The following is a 23,841-nucleotide window of genomic DNA, read 5'->3' as shown; positions in this document are numbered from 1 at the left end:
CTCAGGAACAGGGAATTGGAAACTGCAGGGGATGACATGAATGGAGATGGAGACTTGACACCTTACACCGAGTTCACTTCCACTTATACCTAGACAAACTTTCCGTGAAAACTTGTCACCAATCTAGAAGAACAATGAGCAGAAACCGGACACGTGCTTTGAGTCTTCACACACAAAACTAAAAGGCAGTCCACAAAAAAACCCAGAGAATACAGTGGACTTGGCAAAATCAAAGATATCTACTGTGGGAAAGACCTCATGACAAAAGCAAAAGACAGGTCATACATCGCCAGACGAATGAGTGGAAACACAAAGCTTATCAAGGATGTGTCTCCAAACAGACAAAGAACACCAACACAACAAGCCTGTGAAAACTAGGGAAAGGTCTGAAGGGACACCAGACTGAGGAAGACACACACAGAGGATCCCGGATGATGTCCAGCACTGAGGGCCTGAAGAAACAACAGTCTAGTTGCACCCCCTCAGGCCTGTGTGACCGTGGATGAGGCCTCTGTTTCCCGGTGGCTCTGAGAGATGGACAGAGAGGAAGGGGAAGAGAAGTCACTTGCATTTCTAATACTCACAGCAAAGTCTTCCAATGAGAAGGGAATTATCACCCCCACTGACAATGCCATGCACTGAAGTGATATCCACGAGTCCATCTAACCCAGAAGGGAAGGATGCACCTGTTCTCACAAAACGGCGAGAGATGGAAGAAGGAAGATCAAGCCCACACCAATCACTGGAGAGAGAAGCTGTGCTCAGGGCTTGAAAAATTCCTATTGGTAAAATGATGTCACAGCCCCACAAGGCAATCCACAGCTTCGATGCTATTCCTCCCAAAATGCCAAAGCATTTTCGCACCGAACAAAGAATTGCAAAAGGGGTTACGGAAACAGAAAAGAGCCTAAATTGTCAATACAATCCAACGAAAAGGCCCCGATACGGACATCCAAGGTTGTGTGAAAGGAAATTAGACGACCAAACTAGGATCCTCAGGAGAGTATCGGAGAAGGCAATGGCGACCCACTCCAGTACTCTTGCCTGGAAAATGCCCTGGACGGAGGAGCCTGGTAGGCTGCAGGCCATGGGGTCGCGCAGAGTCTGACACGACTGAAGTGACTTAGCAGCAGCAGCAGGAGCGGCAGGACAGTATGCTATTGGGAATACAGCAACACACACAGATCCAGATCGATGGAATAACGTTGAGGGTCCAGAAACAAACCCCAGCATCCATCGTCAACTCATCTCTGACACAGAAGGGGAGATTATCCAAATGGGAACAAGAAAGCCTCTTCAATCAATGTCCATGGGAAACCCAGACAGCTACATCTGAAGAACGCTATTGGTTTGGATCTCAGACCACCTCAATATTGGGGAAAAACCTCACCCTAAAGACTGATGTCATGAGATAGCTAGAAAGAAGCGTAGGTCAAAGGCTCCTTAACATCAGAGTCTCCTTGCCATTTGCTGGGCGGAGGTAGAAATGGGTCTCTTCAATTAAGGGAAAGAGGTACACGAAGTACACCAATGGGTTTCCATCCAATGGAACCTCTTCACAACAGAGAAGCTAAGCATTCACAAATGCAAAAGATAGGAAACGGAACACGAGAGACTCCTTCCAAGTGGTGTATCTGAGAAGGGGTTCATATGGAAAGAGACGAAGAATGCACAGCACTCAGATTCCAAGAAACACCACCACCACCCTTGACCCTTCCCCTATGACCAACTCCGACCTGAAGCCTTTCTCTCCCTCTAACCTATCCCTAAAACATAACCCTCATCTAATCATATACATGTGGAATTCCTAGCATCCATCCATTCACACACGAGAGAGAAAGAGGAAGACACAGAGGGAATTGAGAAAGGAAAAGAGAGGGACACAGCCAGAGAGAGACACGGAACCAAAGAGAGGAAAGGAGTCGATGGTCCAGACTTTTCCTCAATCTGTCTCGAAGGTAGAAGCAATGACAGCGCCCATCCACCCCAGAAGGGGGAAAAGGAGGGAAGGTTTGCAGAGGAAAAGACAAGAACGCAGGGAGCCATTAGAAGCTCAGCCACCCGCAGAAGCCGAGCTGGGACACTTGAACAGAATCTCAATGGAAACAGGACCAGAAAGTTGGCTACTCTTTTCTACAAGAGAGGGAGACCTTCGAGTCTTCCTTTCTGTCCTCCAGCTTGGATGCGGGGTCTCAAAGCAGTCAGGAGGGGGAGTGCCTTTTCCTGGGTACCACGGCACATCCAGGCCTCGTTCTGCCCCATTCTGTGCTATGTCAGCCCTGGATGGAATCTTTCTTTCTGAAGTCTCAGCGCACGAGCTCCACGTGATATCGGCCCCAGGTGGAAAGGCATGGAGCTGCTCGTAGGCCGACAGACCTAGGAAGCAGATGGGAGAATGACCCCCACTCTGCAGATGGAGAGACTGGGGAAACCCTGAGGGGCATATGCTTGTCCAGGGCCACACCACTTATGAGAAGAAGGAGCCTGGTCTGAGAGCAGCAGGGCCCTCGGAGCTCAGGCCCTGGCTGCACCCAGGCCTCCCCAGGGCTGTGGGCTGGGCTGTGTGGGCGTCTCTGTGCCTGCACATGGCCTAAGGGGGGTGGTCGAGCAGTCAGAAACCCAGAGATTCCCTTGGGAAGTTTTGGGGAAGGGACCTCAGCACGAACCCCAGGCGATGATGTCACCTGCCGGCAACAGAACCCAACAGAACCCGCAACCCGGGTATCCAGGCCTCCAGAGCGGAGAGGAGCCCCCAGCCAGATCACTTGCTGCCAGGATGTTCTGCTGTTTGCCCATGCCCAGAGGCCGGGGCCTCAGGAGAGCTCACAGGCAGTGTGCGTGGGCACCCTGTCGACGTTGGCTCAGGACACCCCCGAGAGGCCTCTGGCCGTTTGCCCGGAGAAACAGAAAGGTAACACGGGGAGCCCCAGGCCGGGCCAGGCCACCTCGCACATGCCACCCGGAAACACCGGGTCCTTTGCCTGTGTGTGTGGATGCGGGTTTCTCGGGGTGTGTCTCCCTCAAGGAAGCCCAGGCGGATGTGGGGTCAGAAGCCTGCGGACAAGTTGTGTCCACACCCCAGGGGAGAGCAGGCTGGGCCCGATGGGGAGTGTGCGGGCAGCGGCAGCCGCCCAGGCTGACCTCACACCCTCAGGTGGGTCTCTTTCCTCCCGGGTGGGGATCTGAGCAGACACACGTCTCTGACCCTTCTGGGAAGAGAAGTTCGAGCAGGCAGAAGCAGCGGTTCCACTGGCCAGGCCCAGCTTGGAAAACTCCCAGCATGGCTGGCTGACGGTCACTGTCGTTGCAGAGCTTCCCACGTGATGAGGCCGAGGACGGGGACACCCCATCCACCTCCCGGAGGGAGGGGTCGGAGCACCACCCCCCCGCCCGTGAGGCCCAGTGCAGGCTCCAGGTGAGCGTGCCCACGGAGGCATCAGCCCCACCGGGGGAGAAGAGGAGGCGGGGAAGGCCTGCTGCAGAGACACCGCCTAGGATACACCCGCCGGCCCAGTCTGAGGCTGCCACGGAGCTCAGCACACCCGGCTCCGACCCAGAGTCCCGAGAACCCCGGCCTCTGAGGCAGCAGGAGGACCTGGAGCCCAGCACGCCAGAGCACAGAGGTGAGGACGCTGGGGCTGCTGCACGGGAGTGTGTGGGGACGGGGTGCTGAGCTACACAGGGACGAGTCCCCGAAAGCTGCTGCTGGGCCTGCAGCAAGCACTGGCCTCACACCCCCCGCCCCCCGTCTCGCACACTTCAGTCCCAAAAGACATCCGACGCTGGGTATTCTTTGGGAATCTCTTGGAAGCTTTCTGTCCCGGGATACGCACATGCCAAGGCTGGCCTGTGGGCAAACTTTGCTTCTCCCCCAGCTCTAGCACTGACCTCCAACTGGAACCAGGCTCCACTTCCCAGACCTGTCCCTACAGAGGTGGTGGCTCCAGGTGCAGGACCCAGGGATCCACCGAGGGCAGATGGAGAACCGAGACTTGCCCTCGCAGAGACACCAGGCCAGCTGGGTACTGGCCAGCACACCGGGCAGATCGGATCTCCGTGCCTGCAGGACCCCCAGCCCCAGGCACTGATGTCCCACCCCCTCAGCCAGAACCTCCACCTCCACGTGCACCTGTACCTGCTCGGGCTCTGGCAGGAGAACCCGAGGCAGAGGAGGAGTCACCGCCTCGGCAGGGAGAGCCTGCCCTGGCTCCCGCGCAACACCCAGACGCCCACGATGACTCACCCACCCCTGCAGGGAGAACGAGCCCCCGCTCTGGACAGACACCCAGAGCCCTTGCCGGAAACACCACGTCCAGGGGAGCGGTCGGCTCTGCAGCCTCCATCCCTGTCTGCTCACCGTGGACGCCGGCAACTCGGTCTGCCCCCAGGGGACATGGAGTTCCTTTCCCCTGAACTGCTTTGCATTTGGTTTGTTTCCACCTTTCTGGTGATGTTTTCTTTTTTGTATGGTTTCCTGTATTTTTGTTGGTTAAGTTGGGATTCGTAAACTTTTTCATCATTGTTGCAATTTGGGAACACTGTTGTGTAACTCTGGTGATACTGTGTTACCATCACCACTTGGTAGTTTCAGACCCGTTTGATCTTTATGCCCCACCCCCCAACAAAGCCTGGATTCAAGGCAAGCACGCCCTGTTCATCCCTTCCCCCGATCCTGAACACAATTTCATCTTTTCTTTGTGCATTCCTTCCTATATTCTTGGTGTCCCCAATCAATGACTCTCCGTGAAATGACTGAAGCAGTGTTTTTCGGACTCTCCACCTACTGTAAGACTCCATTGGAGAGTTCTCATTTTTATGTCATTTGAACTAGCCTTTGATATCTGAAAGGACGGTGTACGTCCTTTCAAGATACCATGTGCCAAACGAAGCCCTTTTGGCCACTGCCATCATTATCTCCAGGCAGGCATTGCTGTTTCAAGGGTGACATCTCCGCCAGAAGGCAGAGGCTGAGCTCGTCTTGTTGCACCAGCTCCCAAAAGAAGCCAAGAAAGGGAGCTGGAACAACAAACCACCCCAACGCCCAGGAAAGCGTTCTTCATGACAGAAGGCTAGAAAATGACCCAACATCCTTGTGGCCCAGAACCCCTCTAGAAAATCACTGTTCCATAAAAAAGAGAAACACATGGGAAGTTCCAAGGAGAGGCAATGCCCATGGCCAGTGTACTTTAGAGACGGCCTGAGCGCTCCGGGGAAGACACGCACCGACGGAACCCCTTGGGAAACAGCAGGGATTCTCCTCACCGTCGTAAGGGTTTCCTCTGGGGACAACCTGCCCTGGGCACCACATGAGGGAGCAGACCGGCTTCTCTTCCTCTGCCCCCACACCATTCACTCATGAAGGCAGCTCAGGTGTTCTCATGCCCTGCCTGCCTGCCTGCCTGGCTCATCCGTGAGCTGTGACCACCTCCAGGGCAGGACTCCACCTTCTCCTCTCTGTGTACCGTGCATCTGCACACAGTGCGCTTTCAGAACCTTAGACTTGAGCCATTCCCACTCAAGCCAGAACCCTCCCCAGGAAGGAAAACAGCTGTGGAGTCATTTTGGCCCCAGCACTGGTTCCGAAACCCTGGCGGCTCCTACAGCCTCTACGGCGTGAAGAGGGAGGTCCCTTTTGACAGAGCTTTCCGGCTCTCAGATCTAAGCTGTTGTTTCACTGTCAGCTGTGTCTCTTCCGTTGCAGCCAGGTGGGCCACGCTGCTCCAAAGGAGCTCACAAGCTGAGTTTCAAGGGAGGACAGGGATGGCTACAACGTGCTGCAAACTGAGTGAGGGTCCCCACAATCCTCAGCAAAGGTCTGTGGTGTGCAAGTGGGGAGTAGAGGGCCCCCAAGTTCCAAAGGAAGGGAGGTACTCGGGAGCTAAAGCCCTTGGCTGCTGTGGTAGCAGCTGCAGATGGCAGCTCGTCCACAGTGCACTTCAAATGAGGTCATATGAGCGGGACTCTGGAAATGGCTCCGAAATCGAGAGAAAGGGGTCAGGGTATGTGGGAAGCCGGCGGGGGTGGGGGGTGGATGAAGGAAGGTGTCCCTCCTCTCTCCAGTGCAATTTGGTTTGGTGAGTCTCAAAGCTACCAGATGGCACTTCCCAAGTCAGGCCCCCACAGGAATCAGGGTGGGCTGCGTGCCTCGGCCCCTGCCACAGGGACAAGCCACACCAGTGGCCTCCCTGAGCTCCAATGGCCGGATCTGGGGGTTCTGTCTGGGTGCACACCTCCTTGCTGTGGCCAAGTTCCCCCCTTCTCTGAGCACCAGCTTCATCCTCTCGAATGAGGACATCGAATGCTACCTTGGCACGTTACTCTCTTCATCCTGTGAAGACTCATTAGGCTTATCCTACAATTACTAGCTGGCCCGAAGAGATATCTCCTGAATCCAGATTAAGCTGGAGTCTCCCAGGCTCATCTGGCATGTCTTCCCTGAAGTCTGCCAAAACCCACACCATTGCATTTCCAGGGACTCCCCTTAGCCAGCTGGGCAGAAAACCCAGCATGCTTCAAACAAGCTGACAGACAAGCGGGAGAGGACTCACGGGCAGAAGGTTTCCCTCAGGTCTCGGGTGGAGCTCTGGGACCACAGCAGCAACGGGCCATCCCAGCCCCTGGGCTCAGCAGCGCCCTCATTCTCAGGCCGGCGGCTCTGCCCTGAGGGGAGCGGGAAGGTCACCAACTGCCGCAGGCGGACCTCACGCCCCTCCCACTGCTGGAGCCTGACCTCCCCCGGCCCCACCCCTTCCCCTACCCCAGCAGGACGACAGCTCGTCTTCCCCTGGCTTCCAACGTCAGGCCCGGCCCTGGGCCCCGATTGGGCACTGCCCCAGCCCGGAGCCAATCACAGTGGCCAGGGAGGTGGAACGCACCGATTGGCCAGGGCCAGGTCATGTGACCATACTCCCCAGGAAACTCAAATATTACCAAGGTTCCCTAAGAAACCAATGAACAAAATTATCCAGTAAAGGCAAACCGTACTTTTTAATGAGGCCAATGTCACAGAAAAAAAAAAAAAAAAAAAAAAGCTTCACCATGAACTGCTCAAGGAAGCTAGTAAATAAACTTTCAGAAAAGTTTAGTAGTTTTTTTTTTTTTTTTAATAGGGTGACGGAGAGCTATACCTTTCCCGTCTATGTGAATTTAGGTTTAAACTAGATTTCCCTTGGCTGTTATATAAGACAAAAAAACCCACATCACCCCCTTTCACTCACCCCCACCCCCCAAAAGTGTTTTAATGTATTGAATTTTTCTGTCCTCAGTTGTGTCTGATTCACGGCAACCCACGAACTCTACACAGCCAGGCTCTTCCGTCCATGGAATTCAGGGCAATTTTTTCTGTCCCAGTCAATGCCCACCCTGGGTGATCCAAAGGCAAGGGCTCAGAGGCCCCTGAGAGACTAACTCCTTTCAGCTGAGCACAGAGCTGGCTCCTCACTGGGATGCCTGTGGCCTGGGGCTCCCAGAGGGGAGAGCAGCACTCGCCCCACCGTGTGGTCACTGCTGGAAGTGCAGGCTGCTCCTCACTCCCCCTTGACAGTGTCCCTGACGGCAGAACAGTGTGAATCGAATCAAGGTGGTAATGCAAACTCCAATGCAACCAAACTCCCCACAAGGTCTCCAAAACCACTCAGGAACAGGGAATTGGAAACTGCAGGGGATGACATGAATGGAGATGGAGACTTGACACCTTACACCGAGTTCACTTCCACTTATCCCTAGACAAACTTTCCGTGAAAACTTGTCACCAATCTAGAAGAACAATGAGCAGAAACCGGACACGTGCTTTGAGTCTTCACACACAAAACTAAAAGGCAGTCCACAAAAAAACCCAGAGAATACAGTGGACTTGGCAAAATCAAAGATATCTACTGTGGGAAAGACCTCATGACAAAAGCAAAAGACAGGTCATACATCGCCAGACGAATGAGTGGAAACACAAAGCTTATCAAGGATGTGTCTCCAAACAGACAAAGAACACCAACACAACAAGCCTGTGAAAACTAGGGAAAGGTCTGAAGGGACACCAGACTGAGGAAGACACACACAGAGTATCCCGGATGATGTCCAGCACTGAGGTCCTGAAGAAACAACAGTCTAGTTGCACCCCCTCAGGCCTGTGTGACCGTGGATGAGGCCTCTGTTTCCCGGTGGCTCTGAGAGATGGACAGGGAGGAAGGGGAAGAGAAGTCACTTGCATTTCTAATACTCACAGCAAAGTCTTCCAATGAGAAGGGAATTATCACCCCCACTGACAATGCCATGCACTGAAGTGATATCCACGAGTCCATCTAACCCAGAAGGGAAGGATGCACCTGTTCTCACAAAACGGCGAGAGATGGAAGAAGGAAGATCAAGCCCACACCAATCACTGGAGAGAGAAGCTGTGCTCAGGGCTTGAAAAATTCCTATTGGTAAAATGATGTCACAGCCCCACAAGGCAATCCACAGCTTCGATGCTATTCCTCCCAAAATGCCAAAGCATTTTCGCACCGAACAAAGAATTGCAAAAGGGGTTACGGAAACAGAAAAGAGCCTAAATTGTCAATACAATCCGACGAAAAGGCCCCGATACGGACATCCAAGGTTGTGTGAAAGGAAATTAGACGACCAAACTAGGATCCTCAGGAGAGTATCGGAGAAGGCAATGGCGACCCACTCCAGTACTCTTGCCTGGAAAATGCCCTGGACGGAGGAGCCTGGTAGGCTGCAGGCCATGGGGTCGCGCAGAGTCTGACACGACTGAAGTGACTTAGCAGCAGCAGCAGCAGCGGCAGGACAGTATGCTATTGGGAATACAACAACACACACAGATCCAGATCGATGGAATAAAGTTGAGGGTCCAGAAACAAACCCCAGCATCCATCGTCAACTCATCTCTGACACAGAAGGGGAGATTATCCAAATGGGAACAAGAAAGCCTCTTCAATCAATGTCCATGGGAAACCCAGACAGCTACATCTGAAGAACGCTATTGGTTTGGATCTCAGACCACCTCAATATTGGGGAAAAACCTCACCCTAAAGACTGATGTCATGAGATAGCTAGAAAGAAGCGTAGGTCAAAGGCTCCTTAACATCAGAGTCTCCTTGCCATTTGCTGGGCGGAGGTAGAAATGGGTCTCTTCAATTAAGGGAAAGAGGTACACGAAGTACACCAATGGGTTTCCATCCAATGGAACCTCTTCACAACAGAGAAGCTAAGCATTCACAAATGCAAAAGATAGGAAACGGAACACGAGAGACTCCTTCCAAGTGGTGTATCTGAGAAGGGGTTCATATGGAAAGAGACGAAGAATGCACAGCACTCAGATTCCAAGAAACACCACCACCACCCTTGACCCTTCCCCTATGACCAACTCCGACCTGAAGCCTTTCTCTCCCTCTAACCTATCCCTAAAACATAACCCTCATCTAATCATATACATGTGGAATTCCTAGCATCCATCCATTCACACACGAGAGAGAAAGAGGAAGACACAGAGGGAATTGAGAAAGGAAAAGAGAGGGACACAGCCAGAGAGAGACACGGAACCAAAGAGAGGAAAGGAGTCGATGGTCCAGACTTTTCCTCAATCTGTCTCGAAGGTAGAAGCAATGACAGCGCCCATCCACCCCAGAAGGGGGAAAAGGACGGAAGGTTTGCAGAGGAAAAGACAAGAACGCAGGGAGCCATTAGAAGCTCAGCCACCCGCAGAAGCCGAGCTGGGACACTTGAACAGAATCTCAATGGAAACAGGACCAGAAAGTTGGCTACTCTTTTCTACAAGAGAGGGAGACCTTCGAGTCTTCCTTTCTGTCCTCCAGCTTGGATGCGGGGTCTCAAAACAGTCAGGAGGGGGAGTGCCTTTTCCTGGGTACCACGGCACATCCAGGCCTCGTTCTGCCCCATTCTGTGCTATGTCAGCCCTGGATGGAATCTTTCTTTCTGAAGTCTCAGCGCACGAGCTCCACGTGATATCGGCCCCAGGTGGAAAGGCATGGAGCTGCTCGTAGGCCGACAGACCTAGGAAGCAGATGGGAGAATGACCCCCACTCTGCAGATGGAGAGACTGGGGAAACCCTGAGGGGCATATGCTTGTCCAGGGCCACACCACTTATGAGAAGAAGGAGCCTGGTCTGAGAGCAGCAGGGCCCTCGGAGCTGAGGCCCTGGCTGCACCCAGGCCTCCCCAGGGCTGTGGGCTGGGCTGTGTGGGCGTCTCTGTGCCTGCACATGGCCTAAGGGGGGTGGTCGAGCAGTCAGAAACCCAGAGATTCCCTTGGGAAGTTTTGGGGAAGGGACCTCAGCACGAACCCCAGGCGATGATGTCACCTGCCGGCAACAGAACCCAACAGAACCCGCAACCCGGGTATCCAGGCCTCCAGAGCGGAGAGGAGCCCCCAGCCAGATCACTTGCTGCCAGGATGTTCTGCTGTTTGCCCATGCCCAGAGGCCGGGGCCTCAGGAGAGCTCACAGGCAGTGTGCGTGGGCACCCTGTCGACGTTGGCTCAGGACACCCCCGAGAGGCCTCTGGCCGTTTGCCCGGAGAAACTGAAAGGTAACACGGGGAGCCCCAGGCCGGGCCAGGCCACCTCGCCCATGCCACCCGGAAACACCGGGTCCTTTGCCTGTGTGTGTGGATGCGGGTTTCTCGGGGTGTGTCTCCCTCAAGGAAGCCCAGGCGGATGTGGGGTCAGAAGCCTGCGGACAAGTTGTGTCCACACCCCAGGGGAGAGCAGGCTGGGCCCGATGGGGAGTGTGCGGGCAGCGGCGGCCGCCCAGGCTGACCTCACACCCACAGGTGGGTCTCTTTCCTCCCGGGTGGGGATCTGAGCAGACACACGTCTCTGACCCTTCTGGGAAGAGAAGTTCGAGCAGGCAGAAGCAGCGGTTCCACTGGCCAGGCCCAGCTTGGAAAACTCCCAGCATGGCTGGCTGACGGTCACTGTCGTTGCAGAGCTTCCCACGTGATGAGGCCGAGGACGGGGACACCCCATCCACCTCCCGGAGGGAGGGGTCGGAGCACCACCCCCCCGCCCGTGAGGCCCAGTGCAGGCTCCAGGTGAGCGTGCCCACGGAGGCATCAGCCCCACCGGGGGAGAAGAGGAGGCGGGGAAGGCCTGCTGCAGAGACACCGCCCAGGATACACCCGCCGGCCCAGTCTGAGGCTGCCACGGAGCTCAGCACACCCGGCTCCGACCCAGAGTCCCGAGAACCCCGGCCTCTGAGGCAGCAGGAGGACCTGGAGCCCAGCACGCCAGAGCACAGAGGTGAGGACGCTGGGGCTGCTGCACGGGAGTGTGTGGGGACGGGGTGCTGAGCTACACAGGGACGAGTCCCCGAAAGCTGCTGCTGGGCCTGCAGCAAGCGCTGGCCTCACACCCCCCGCCCCCCGTCTCGCACACTTCAGTCCCAAAAGACATCCGACGCTGGGTATTCTTTGGGAATCTCTTGGAAGCTTTCTGTCCCGGGATACGCACATGCCAAGGCTGGCCTGTGGGCAAACTTTGCTTCTCCCCCAGCTCTAGCACTGACCTCCAACTGGAACCAGGCTCCACTTCCCAGACCTGTCCCTACAGAGGTGGTGGCTCCAGGTGCAGGACCCAGGGATCCACCGAGGGCAGATGGAGAACCGAGACTTGCCCTCGCAGAGACACCAGGCCAGCTGGGTACTGGCCAGCACACCGGGCAGATCGGATCTCCGTGCCTGCAGGACCCCCAGCCCCAGGCACTGATGTCCCACCCCCTCAGCCAGAACCTCCACCTCCACGTGCACCTGTACCTGCTCGGGCTCTGGCAGGAGAACCCGAGGCAGAGGAGGAGTCACCGCCTCGGCAGGGAGAGCCTGCCCTGGCTCCCGCGCAACACCCAGACGCCCACGATGACTCACCCACCCCTGCAGGGAGAACGAGCCCCCGCTCTGGACAGACACCCAGAGCCCTTGCCGGAAACACCACGTCCAGGGGAGCGGTCGGCTCTGCAGCCTCCATCCCTGTCTGCTCACCGTGGACGCCGGCAACTCGGTCTGCCCCCAGGGGACATGGAGTTCCTTTCCCCTGAACTGCTTTGCATTTGGTTTGTTTCCACCTTTCTGGTGATGTTTTCTTTTTTGTATGGTTTCCTGTATTTTTGTTGGTTAAGTTGGGATTCGTAAACTTTTTCATCATTGTTGCAATTTGGGAACACTGTTGTGTAACTCTGGTGATCCTGTGTTACCATCACCACTTGGTAGTTTCAGACCCGTTTGATCTTTATGCCCCACCCCCCAACAAAGCCTGGATTCAAGGCAAGCACGCCCTGTTCATCCCTTCCCCCGATCCTGAACACAATTTCATCTTTTCTTTGTGCATTCCTTCCTATATTCTTGGTGTCCCCAATCAATGACTCTCCGTGAAATGACTGAAGCAGTGTTTTTCGGACTCTCCACCTACTGTAAGACTCCATTGGAGAGTTCTCATTTTTATGTCATTTGAACTAGCCTTTGATATCTGAAAGGACGGTGTACGTCCTTTCAAGATACCATGTGCCAAACGAAGCCCTTTTGGCAACTGCCATCATTATCCAGGCAGGCATTGCTGTTTGAAGGGTGACATCTCAGCCAGAAGGCAGAGGCTGAGCTCGTCTTGTTGCACCAGCTCCCAAAAGAAGCCAAGAAAGGGAGCTGGAACAACAAACCACCCCAACGCCCAGGAAAGCGTTCTTCATGACAGAAGGCTAGAAAATGACCCAACATCCTTGTGGCCCAGAACCCCTCTAGAAAATCACTGTTCCATAAAAAAGAGAAACACATGGGAAGTTCCAAGGAGAGGCAATGCCCATGGCCAGTGTACTTTAGAGACGGCCTGAGCGCTCCGGGGAAGACACGCACCGACGGAACCCCTTGGGAAACAGCAGGGATTCTCCTCACCGTCGTAAGGGTTTCCTCTGGGGACAACCTGCCCTGGGCACCACATGAGGGAGCAGACCGGCTTCTCTTCCTCTGCCCCCACACCATTCACTCATGAAGGCAGCTCAGGTGTTCTCATGCCCTGCCTGCCTGCCTGCCTGGCTCATCCGTGAGCTGTGACCACCTCCAGGGCAGGACTCCACCTTCTCCTCTCTGTGTACCGTGCATCTGCACACAGTGGGCTTTCAGAACCTTAGACTTGAGCCATTCCCACTCAAGCCAGAACCCTCCCCAGGAAGGAAAACAGCTGTGGAGTCATTTTGGCCCCAGCACTGGTTCCGAAACCCTGGCGGCTCCTACAGCCTCTACGGCGTGAAGAGGGAGGTCCCTTTTGACAGAGCTTTCCGGCTCTCAGATCTAAGCTGTTGTTTCACTGTCAGCTGTGTCTCTTCCGTTGCAGCCAGGTGGGCCACGCTGCTCCAAAGGAGCTCACAAGCTGAGTTTCAAGGGAGGACAGGGATGGCTACAACGTGCTGCAAACTGAGTGAGGGTCCCCACAATCCTCAGCAAAGGTCTGTGGTGTGCAAGTGGGGAGTAGAGGGCCCCCAAGTTCCAAAGGAAGGGAGGTACTCGGGAGCTAAAGCCCTTGGCTGCTGTGGTAGCAGCTGCAGATGGCAGCTCGTCCACAGTGCACTTCGAATGAGGTCATATGAGCGGGACTCTGGAAATGGCTCCGAAATCGAGAGAAAGGGGTCAGGGTATGTGGGAAGCCGGCGGGGGTGGGGGGTGGATGAAGGAAGGTGTCCCTCCTCTCTCCAGTGCAATTTGGTTTGGTGAGTCTCAAAGCTACCAGATGGCACTTCCCAAGTCAGGCCCCCACAGGAATCAGGGTGGGCTGCGTGCCTCGGCCCCTGCCACAGGGACAAGCCACACCAGTGGCCTCCCTGAGCTCCAATGGCCGGATCTGGGGGTTCTGTCTGGGTGCACACCTCCTTGCTGTGGCCAAGTTCCCCCCTTCTCTGAGCACCAGCTTCATCCTCTCGAATGAGGACATCGAATGCTACCTTGGCACGTTACTCTCTTCATCCTGTGAAGACTCATTAGGCTTATCCTACAATTACTAGCTGGCCCGAAGAGATATCTCCTGAATCCAGATTAAGCTGGAGTCTCCCAGGCTCATCTGGCATGTCTTCCCTGAAGTCTGCCAAAACCCACACCATTGCATTTCCAGGGACTCCCCTTAGCCAGCTGGGCAGAAAACCCAGCATGCTTCAAACAAGCTGACAGACAAGCGGGAGAGGACTCACGGGCAGAAGGTTTCCCTCAGGTCTCGGGTGGAGCTCTGGGACCACAGCAGCAACGGGCCATCCCAGCCCCTGGGCTCAGCAGCGCCCTCATTCTCAGGCCGGCGGCTCTGCCCTGAGGGGAGCGGGAAGGTCACCAACTGCCGCAGGCGGACCTCACGCCCCTCCCACTGCTGGAGCCTGACCTCCCCCGGCCCCACCCCTTCCCCTACCCCAGCAGGACGACAGCTCGTCTTCCCCTGGCTTCCAACGTCAGGCCCGGCCCTGGGCCCCGATTGGGCACTGCCCCAGCCCGGAGCCAATCACAGTGGCCAGGGAGGTGGAATGCACCGATTGGCCAGGGCCAGGTCATGTGACCATACTCCCCAGGAAACTCAAATATTACCAAGGTTCCCTAAGAAACCAATGAACAAAATTATCCAGTAAAGGCAAACCGTACTTTTTAATGAGGCCAATGTCACAGAAAAAAAAAAAAAAAAAAAAAGCTTCACCATGAACTGCTCAAGGAAGCTAGTAAATAAACTTTCAGAAAAGTTTAGTAGTTTTTTTTTTTTTTTTAATAGGGTGACGGAGAGCTATACCTTTCCCGTCTATGTGAATTTAGGTTTAAACTAGATTTCCCTTGGCTGTTATATAAGACAAAAAAACCCACATCACCCCCTTTCACTCACCCCCACCCCCCAAAAGTGTTTTAATGTATTGAATTTTTCTGTCCTCAGTTGTGTCTGATTCACGGCAACCCACGAACTCTACACAGCCAGGCTCTTCCGTCCATGGAATTCAGGGCAATTTTTTCTGTCCCAGTCAATGCCCACCCTGGGTGATCCAAAGGCAAGGGCTCAGAGGCCCCTGAGAGACTAACTCCTTTCAGCTGAGCACAGAGCTGGCTCCTCACTGGGATGCCTGTGGCCTGGGGCTCCCAGAGGGGAGAGCAGCACTCGCCCCACCGTGTGGTCACTGCTGGAAGTGCAGGCTGCTCCTCACTCCCCCTTGACAGTGTCCCTGACGGCAGAACAGTGTGAATCGAATCAAGGTGGTAATGCAAACTCCAATGCAACCAAACTCCCCACAAGGTCTCCAAAACCACTCAGGAACAGGGAATTGGAAACTGCAGGGGATGACATGAATGGAGATGGAGACTTGACACCTTAAACCGAGTTCACTTCCACTTATCCCTAGACAAACTTTCCGTGAAAACTTGTCACCAATCTAGAAGAACAATGAGCAGAAACCGGACACGTGCTTTGAGTCTTCACACACAAAACTAAAAGGCAGTCCACAAAAAAACCCAGAGAATACAGTGGACTTGGCAAAATCAAAGATATCTACTGTGGGAAAGACCTCATGACAAAAGCAAAAGACAGGTCATACATCGCCAGACGAATGAGTGGAAACACAAAGCTTATCAAGGATGTGTCTCCAAACAGACAAAGAACACCAACACAACAAGCCTGTGAAAACTAGGGAAAGGTCTGAAGGGACACCAGACTGAGGAAGACACACACAGAGGATCCCGGATGATGTCCAGCACTGAGGGCCTGAAGAAACAACAGTCTAGTTGCACCCCCTCAGGCCTGTGTGACCGTGGATGAGGCCTCTGTTTCCCGGTGGCTCTGAGAGATGGACAGGGAGGAAGGGGAAGAGAAGTCACTTGCATTTCTAATACTCACAGCAAAGTCTTCCAATGAGAAGGGAATTATCACCCCCACTGACAATGCCATGCACTGAAGTGATATCCACGAGTCCATCTAACCCAGAAGGGAAGGATGCACCTGTTCTCACAAAACGGCGAGAGATGGAAGAAGGAAGATCAAGCCCACACCAATCACTGGAGAGAGAAGCTGTGCTCAGGGCTTGAAAAATTCCTATTGGTAAAATGATGTCACAGCCCCACAAGGCAATCCACAGCTTCGATGCTATTCCTCCCAAAATGCCAAAGCATTTTCGCACCGAACAAAGAATTGCAAAAGGGGTGACGGAAACAGAAAAGAGCCTAAATTGTCAATACAATCCGACGAAAAGGCCCCGATACGGACATCCAAGGTTGTGTGAAAGGAAATTAGACGACCAAACTAGGATCCTCAGGAGAGTATCGGAGAAGGCAATGGCGACCCACTCCAGTACTCTTGCCTGGAAAATGCCCTGGACGGAGGAGCCTGGTAGGCTGCAGGCCATGGGGTCGCGCAGAGTCTGACACGACTGAAGTGACTTAGCAGCAGCAGCAGCAGCGGCAGGACAGTATGCTATTGGGAATACAGCAACACACACAGATCCAGATCGATGGAATAAAGTTGAGGGTCCAGAAACAAACCCCAGCATCCATCGTCAACTCATCTCTGACACAGAAGGGGAGATTATCCAAATGGGAACAAGAAAGCCTCTTCAATCAATGTCCATGGGAAACCCAGACAGCTACATCTGAAGAACGCTATTGGTTTGGATCTCAGACCACCTCAATATTGGGGAAAAACCTCACCCTAAAGACTGATGTCATGAGATAGCTAGAAAGAAGCGTAGGTCAAAGGCTCCTTAACATCAGAGTCTCCTTGCCATTTGCTGGGCGGAGGTAGAAATGGGTCTCTTCAATTAAGGGAAAGAGGTACACGAAGTACACCAATGGGTTTCCATCCAATGGAACCTCTTCACAACAGAGAAGCTAAGCATTCACAAATGCAAAAGATAGGAAACGGAACACGAGAGACTCCTTCCAAGTGGTGTATCTGAGAAGGGGTTCATATGGAAAGAGACGAAGAATGCACAGCACTCAGATTCCAAGAAACACCACCACCACCCTTGACCCTTCCCCTATGACCAACTCCGACCTGAAGCCTTTCTCTCCCTCTAACCTATCCCTAAAACATAACCCTCATCTAATCATATACATGTGGAATTCCTAGCATCCATCCATTCACACACGAGAGAGAAAGAGGAAGACACAGAGGGAATTGAGAAAGGAAAAGAGAGGGACACAGCCAGAGAGAGACACGGAACCAAAGAGAGGAAAGGAGTCGATGGTCCAGACTTTTCCTCAATCTGTCTCGAAGGTAGAAGCAAAGACAGCGCCCATCCACCCCAGAAGGGGGAAAAGGACGGAAGGTTTGCAGAGGAAAAGACAAGAACGCAGGGAGCCATTAGAAGCTCAGCCACCTGCAGAAGACGAGCTGGGACACTTGAACAGAATCTCAATGGAAACAGGACCAGAAAGTTGGCTACTCTTTTCTACAAGAGAGGGAGACCTTCGAGTCTTCCTTTCTGTCCTCCAGCTTGGATGCGGGGTCTCAAAACAGTCAGGAGGGGGAGTGCCTTTTCCTGGGTACCACGGCACATCCAGGCCTCGTTCTGCCCCATTCTGTGCTATGTCAGCCCTGGATGGAATCTTTCTTTCTGAAGTCTCAGCGCACGAGCTCCACGTGATATCGGCCCCAGGTGGAAAGGCATGGAGCTGCTCGTAGGCCGACAGACCTAGGAAGCAGATGGGAGAATGACCCCCACTCTGCAGATGGAGAGACTGGGGAAACCCTGAGGGGCATATGCTTGTCCAGGGCCACACCACTTATGAGAAGAAGGAGCCTGGTCTGAGAGCAGCAGGGCCCTCGGAGCTCAGGCCCTGGCTGCACCCAGGCCTCCCCAGGGCTGTGGGCTGGGCTGTGTGGGCGTCTCTGTGCCTGCACATGGCCTAAGGGGGGTGGTCGAGCAGTCAGAAACCCAGAGATTCCCTTGGGAAGTTTTGGGGAAGGGACCTCAGCACGAACCCCAGGCGATGATGTCACCTGCCGGCAACAGAACCCAACAGAACCCGCAACCCGGGTATCCAGGCCTCCAGAGCGGAGAGGAGCCCCCAGCCAGATCACTTGCTGCCAGGATGTTCTGCTGTTTGCCCATGCCCAGAGGCCGGGGCCTCAGGAGAGCTCACAGGCAGTGTGCGTGGGCACCCTGTCGACGTTGGCTCAGGACACCCCCGAGAGGCCTCTGGCCGTTTGCCCGGAGAAACAGAAAGGTAACACGGGGAGCCCCAGGCCGGGCCAGGCCACCTCGCCCATGCCACCCGGAAACACCGGGTCCTTTGCCTGTGTGTGTGGATGCGGGTTTCTCGGGGTGTGTCTCCCTCAAGGAAGCCCAGGCGGATGTGGGGTCAGAAGCCTGCGGACAAGTTGTGTCCACACCCCAGGGGAGAGCAGGCTGGGCCCGATGGGGAGTGTGCGGGCAGCGGCGGCCGCCCAGGCTGACCTCACACCCACAGGTGGGTCTCTTTCCTCCCGGGTGGGGATCTGAGCAGACACACGTCTCTGACCCTTCTGGGAAGAGAAGTTCGAGCAGGCAGAAGCAGCGGTTCCACTGGCCAGGCCCAGCTTGGAAAACTCCCAGCATGGCTGGCTGACGGTCACTGTCGTTGCAGAGCTTCCCACGTGATGAGGCCGAGGACGGGGACACCCCATCCACCTCCCGGAGGGAGGGGTCGGAGCACCACCCCCCCGCCCGTGAGGCCCAGTGCAGGCTCCAGGTGAGCGTGCCCACGGAGGCATCAGCCCCACCGGGGGAGAAGAGGAGGCGGGGAAGGCCTGCTGCAGAGACACCGCCTAGGATACACCCGCCGGCCCAGTCTGAGGCTGCCACGGAGCTCAGCACACCCGGCTCCGACCCAGAGTCCCGAGAACCCCGGCCTCTGAGGCAGCAGGAGGACCTGGAGCCCAGCACGCCAGAGCACAGAGGTGAGGACGCTGGGGCTGCTGCACGGGAGTGTGTGGGGACGGGGTGCTGAGCTACACAGGGACGAGTCCCCGAAAGCTGCTGCTGGGCCTGCAGCAAGCACTGGCCTCACACCCCCCGCCCCCCGTCTTGCACACTTCAGTCCCAAAAGACATCCGACGCTGGGTATTCTTTGGGAATCTCTTGGAAGCTTTCTGTCCCGGGATACGCACATGCCAAGGCTGGCCTGTGGGCAAACTTTGCTTCTCCCCCAGCTCTAGCACTGACCTCCAACTGGAACCAGGCTCCACTTCCCAGACCTGTCCCTACAGAGGTGGTGGCTCCAGGTGCAGGACCCAGGGATCCACCGAGGGCAGATGGAGAACCGAGACTTGCCCTCGCAGAGACACCAGGCCAGCTGGGTACTGGCCAGCACACCGGGCAGATTGGATCTCCGTGCCTGCAGGACCCCCAGCCCCAGGCACTGATGTCCCACCCCCTCAGCCAGAACCTCCACCTCCACGTGCACCTGTACCTGCTCGGGCTCTGGCAGGAGAACCCGAGGCAGAGGAGGAGTCACCGCCTCGGCAGGGAGAGCCTGCCCTGGCTCCCGCGCAACACCCAGACGCCCACGATGACTCACCCACCCCTGCAGGGAGAACGAGCCCCCGCTCTGGACAGACACCCAGAGCCCTTGCCGGAAACACCACGTCCAGGGGAGCGGTCGGCTCTGCAGCCTCCATCCCTGTCTGCTCACCGTGGACGCCGGCAACTCGGTCTGCCCCCAGGGGACATGGAGTTCCTTTCCCCTGAACTGCTTTGCATTTGGTTTGTTTCCACCTTTCTGGTGATGTTTTCTTTTTTGTATGGTTTCCTGTATTTTTGTTGGTTAAGTTGGGATTCGTAAACTTTCTCATCATTGTTGCAATTTGGGAACACTGTTGTGTAACTCTGGTGATACTGTGTTACCATCACCACTTGGTAGTTTCAGACCCGTTTGATCTTTATGCCCCACCCCCCAACAAAGCCTGGATTCAAGGCAAGCACGCCCTGTTCATCCCTTCCCCCGATCCTGAACACAATTTCATCTTTTCTTTGTGCATTCCTTCCTATATTCTTGGTGTCCCCAATCAATGACTCTCCGTGAAATGACTGAAGCAGTGTTTTTCGGACTCTCCACCTACTGTAAGACTCCATTGGAGAGTTCTCATTTTTATGTCATTTGAACTAGCCTTTGATATCTGAAAGGACGGTGTACGTCCTTTCAAGATACCATGTGCCAAACGAAGCCCTTTTGGCCACTGCCATCATTATCTCCAGGCAGGCATTGCTGTTTCAAGGGTGACATCTCAGCCAGAAGGCAGAGGCTGAGCTCGTCTTGTTGCACCAGCTCCCAAAAGAAGCCAAGAAAGGGAGCTGGAACAACAAACCACCCCAACGCCCAGGAAAGCGTTCTTCATGACAGAAGGCTAGAAAATGACCCAACATCCTTGTGGCCCAGAACCCCTCTAGAAAATCACTGTTCCATAAAAAAGAGAAACACATGGGAAGTTCCAAGGAGAGGCAATGCCCATGGCCAGTGTACTTTAGAGACGGCCTGAGCGCTCCGGGGAAGACACGCACCGACGGAACCCCTTGGGAAACAGCAGGGATTCTCCTCACCGTCGTAAGGGTTTCCTCTGGGGACAACCTGCCCTGGGCACCACATGAGGGAGCAGACCGGCTTCTCTTCCTCTGCCCCCACACCATTCACTCATGAAGGCAGCTCAGGTGTTCTCATGCCCTGCCTGCCTGCCTGCCTGGCTCATCCGTGAGCTGTGACCACCTCCAGGGCAGGACTCCACCTTCTCCTCTCTGTGTACCGTGCATCTGCACACAGTGGGCTTTCAGAACCTTAGACTTGAGCCATTCCCACTCAAGCCAGAACCCTCCCCAGGAAGGAAAACAGCTGTGGAGTCATTTTGGCCCCAGCACTGGTTCCGAAACCCTGGCGGCTCCTACAGCCTCTACGGCGTGAAGAGGGAGGTCCCTTTTGACAGAGCTTTCCGGCTCTCAGATCTAAGCTGTTGTTTCACTGTCAGCTGTGTCTCTTCCGTTGCAGCCAGGTGGGCCACGCTGCTCCAAAGGAGCTCACAAGCTGAGTTTCAAGGGAGGACAGGGATGGCTACAACGTGCTGCAAACTGAGTGAGGGTCCCCACAATCCTCAGCAAAGGTCTGTGGTGTGCAAGTGGGGAGTAGAGGGCCCCCAAGTTCCAAAGGAAGGGAGGTACTCGGGAGCTAAAGCCCTTGGCTGCTGTGGTAGCAGCTGCAGATGGCAGCTCGTCCACAGTGCACTTCGAATGAGGTCATATGAGCGGGACTCTGGAAATGGCTCCGAAATCGGGAGAAAGGGGTCAGGGTATGTGGGAAGCCGGCGGGGGTGGGGGGTGGATGAAGGAAGGTGTCCCTCCTCTCTCCAGTGCAATTTGGTTTGGTGAGTCTCAAAGCTACCAGATGGCACTTCCCAAGTCAGGCCCCCACAGGAATCAGGGTGGGCTGCGTGCCTCGGCCCCTGCCACAGGGACAAGCCACACCAGTGGCCTCCCTGAGCTCCAATGGCCGGATCTGGGGGTTCTGTCTGGGTGCACACCTCCTTGCTGTGGCCAAGTTCCCCCCTTCTCTGAGCACCAGCTTCATCCTCTCGAATGAGGACATCGAATGCTACCTTGGCACGTTACTCTCTTCATCCTGTGAAGACTCATTAGGCTTATCCTACAATTACTAGCTGGCCCGAAGAGATATCTCCTGAATCCAGATTAAGCTGGAGTCTCCCAGGCTCATCTGGCATGTCTTCCCTGAAGTCTGCCAAAACCCACACCCTTGCATTTCCAGGGACTCCCCTTAGCCAGCTGGGCAGAAAACCCAGCATGCTTCAAACAAGCTGACAGACAAGCGGGAGAGGACTCACGGGCAGAAGGTTTCCCTCAGGTCTCGGGTGGAGCTCTGGGACCACAGCAGCAACGGGCCATCCCAGCCCCTGGGCTCAGCAGCGCCCTCATTCTCAGGCCGGCGGCTCTGCCCTGAGGGGAGCGGGAAGGTCACCAACTGCCGCAGGCGGACCTCACGCCCCTCCCACTGCTGGAGCCTGACCTCCCCCGGCCCCACCCCTTCCCCTACCCCAGCAGGACGACAGCTCGTCTTCCCCTGGCTTCCAACGTCAGGCCCGGCCCTGGGCCCCGATTGGGCACTGCCCCAGCCCGGAGCCAATCACAGTGGCCAGGGAGGTGGAACGCACCGATTGGCCAGGGCCAGGTCATGTGACCATACTCCCCAGGAAACTCAAATATTACCAAGGTTCCCTAAGAAACCAATGAACAAAATTATCCAGTAAAGGCAAACCGTACTTTTTAATGAGGCCAATGTCACAGGAAAAAAAAAAAAAAAGCTTCACCATGAACTGCTCAAGGAAGCTAGTAAATAAACTTTCAGAAAAGTTTAGTAGTTTTTTTTTTTTTTTTAATAGGGTGACGAAGAGCTATACCTTTCCCGTCTATGTGAATTTAGGTTTAAACTAGATTTCCCTTGGCTGTTATATAAGACAAAAAAACCCACATCACCCCCTTTCACTCACCCCCACCCCCCAAAAGTGTTTTAATGTATTGAATTTTTCTGTCCTCAGTTGTGTCTGATTCACGCAACCCACGAACTCTACACAGCCAGGCTCTTCCGTCCATGGAATTCAGGGCAATTTTTTCTGTCCCAGTCAATGCCCACCCTGGGTGATCCAAAGGCAAGGGCTCAGAGGCCCCTGAGAGACTAACTCCTTTCAGCTGAGCACAGAGCTGGCTCCTCACTGGGATGCCTGTGGCCTGGGGCTCCCAGAGGGGAGAGCAGCACTCGCCCCACCGTGTGGTCACTGCTGGAAGTGCAGGCTGCTCCTCACTCCCCCTTGACAGTGTCCCTGACGGCAGAACAGTGTGAATCGAATCAAGGTGGTAATGCAAACTCCAATGCAACCAAACTCCCCACAAGGTCTCCAAAACCACTCAGGAACAGGGAATTGGAAACTGCAGGGGATGACATGAATGGAGATGGAGACTTGACACCTTACACCGAGTTCACTTCCACTTATCCCTAGACAAACTTTCCGTGAAAACTTGTCACCAATCTAGAAGAACAATGAGCAGAAACCGGACACGTGCTTTGAGTCTTCACACACAAAACTAAAAGGCAGTCCACAAAAAAACCCAGAGAATACAGTGGACTTGGCAAAATCAAAGATATCTACTGTGGGAAAGACCTCATGACAAAAGCAAAAGACAGGTCATACATCGCCAGACGAATGAGTGGAAACACAAAGCTTATCAAGGATGTGTCTCCAAACAGACAAAGAACACCAACACAACAAGCCTGTGAAAACTAGGGAAAGGTCTGAAGGGACACCAGACTGAGGAAGACACACACAGAGGATCCCGGATGATGTCCAGCACTGAGGGCCTGAAGAAACAACAGTCTAGTTGCACCCCCTCAGGCCTGTGTGACCGTGGATGAGGCCTCTGTTTCCCGGTGGCTCTGAGAGATGGACAGAGAGGAAGGGGAAGAGAAGTCACTTGCATTTCTAATACTCACAGCAAAGTCTTCCAATGAGAAGGGAATTATCACGCCCACTGACAATGCCATGCACTGAAGTGATATCCACGAGTCCATCTAACCCAGAAGGGAAGGATGCACCTGTTCTCACAAAACGGCGAGAGATGGAAGAAGGAAGATCAAGCCCACACCAATCACTGGAGAGAGAAGCTGTGCTCAGGGCTTGAAAAATTCCTATTGGTAAAATGATGTCACAGCCCCACAAGGCAATCCACAGCTTCGATGCTATTCCTCCCAAAATGCCAAAGCATTTTCGCACCGAACAAAGAATTGCAAAAGGGGTTACGGAAACAGAAAAGAGCCTAAATTGTCAATACAATCCGACGAAAAGGCCCCGATACGGACATCCA

The 23,841-nt window shown here is 54.6% G+C and overlaps 1 protein-coding gene and 1 long non-coding RNA gene across 2 annotated transcripts in view; one reads left to right on the top strand and one right to left on the bottom strand.

The window, feature by feature from the left end:
• LOC145534148 (uncharacterized) overlaps window positions 1-23,841 on the bottom strand; it is a 770,273-nt gene that overhangs the window by 733,094 nt on the left and 13,338 nt on the right. The window contains exons 2-3 of the long non-coding RNA XR_014074274.1: window positions 14,179-14,290; window positions 6,549-6,660 (exon numbers count right to left, since the gene is read on the bottom strand). This is a non-coding gene — a long non-coding RNA (uncharacterized LOC145534148). The remainder of the gene's footprint in view (window positions 1-6,548; window positions 6,661-14,178; window positions 14,291-23,841) is intronic.
• The window catches only part of LOC145533878 (uncharacterized), a 67,886-nt gene that overhangs the window by 38,747 nt on the left and 5,298 nt on the right, over window positions 1-23,841 (top strand). The window lies entirely within an intron of this gene.

This window comes from Giraffa tippelskirchi, chromosome 14, assembly GCF_054371585.1.
Source record: "Giraffa tippelskirchi isolate mGirTip1 chromosome 14, T2T-mGirTip1v1.2.pri, whole genome shotgun sequence".
NCBI classification, from domain to species: domain Eukaryota; kingdom Metazoa; phylum Chordata; class Mammalia; order Artiodactyla; family Giraffidae; genus Giraffa; species Giraffa tippelskirchi.
This window is presented reverse-complemented; position numbering and strand designations above follow the sequence as displayed.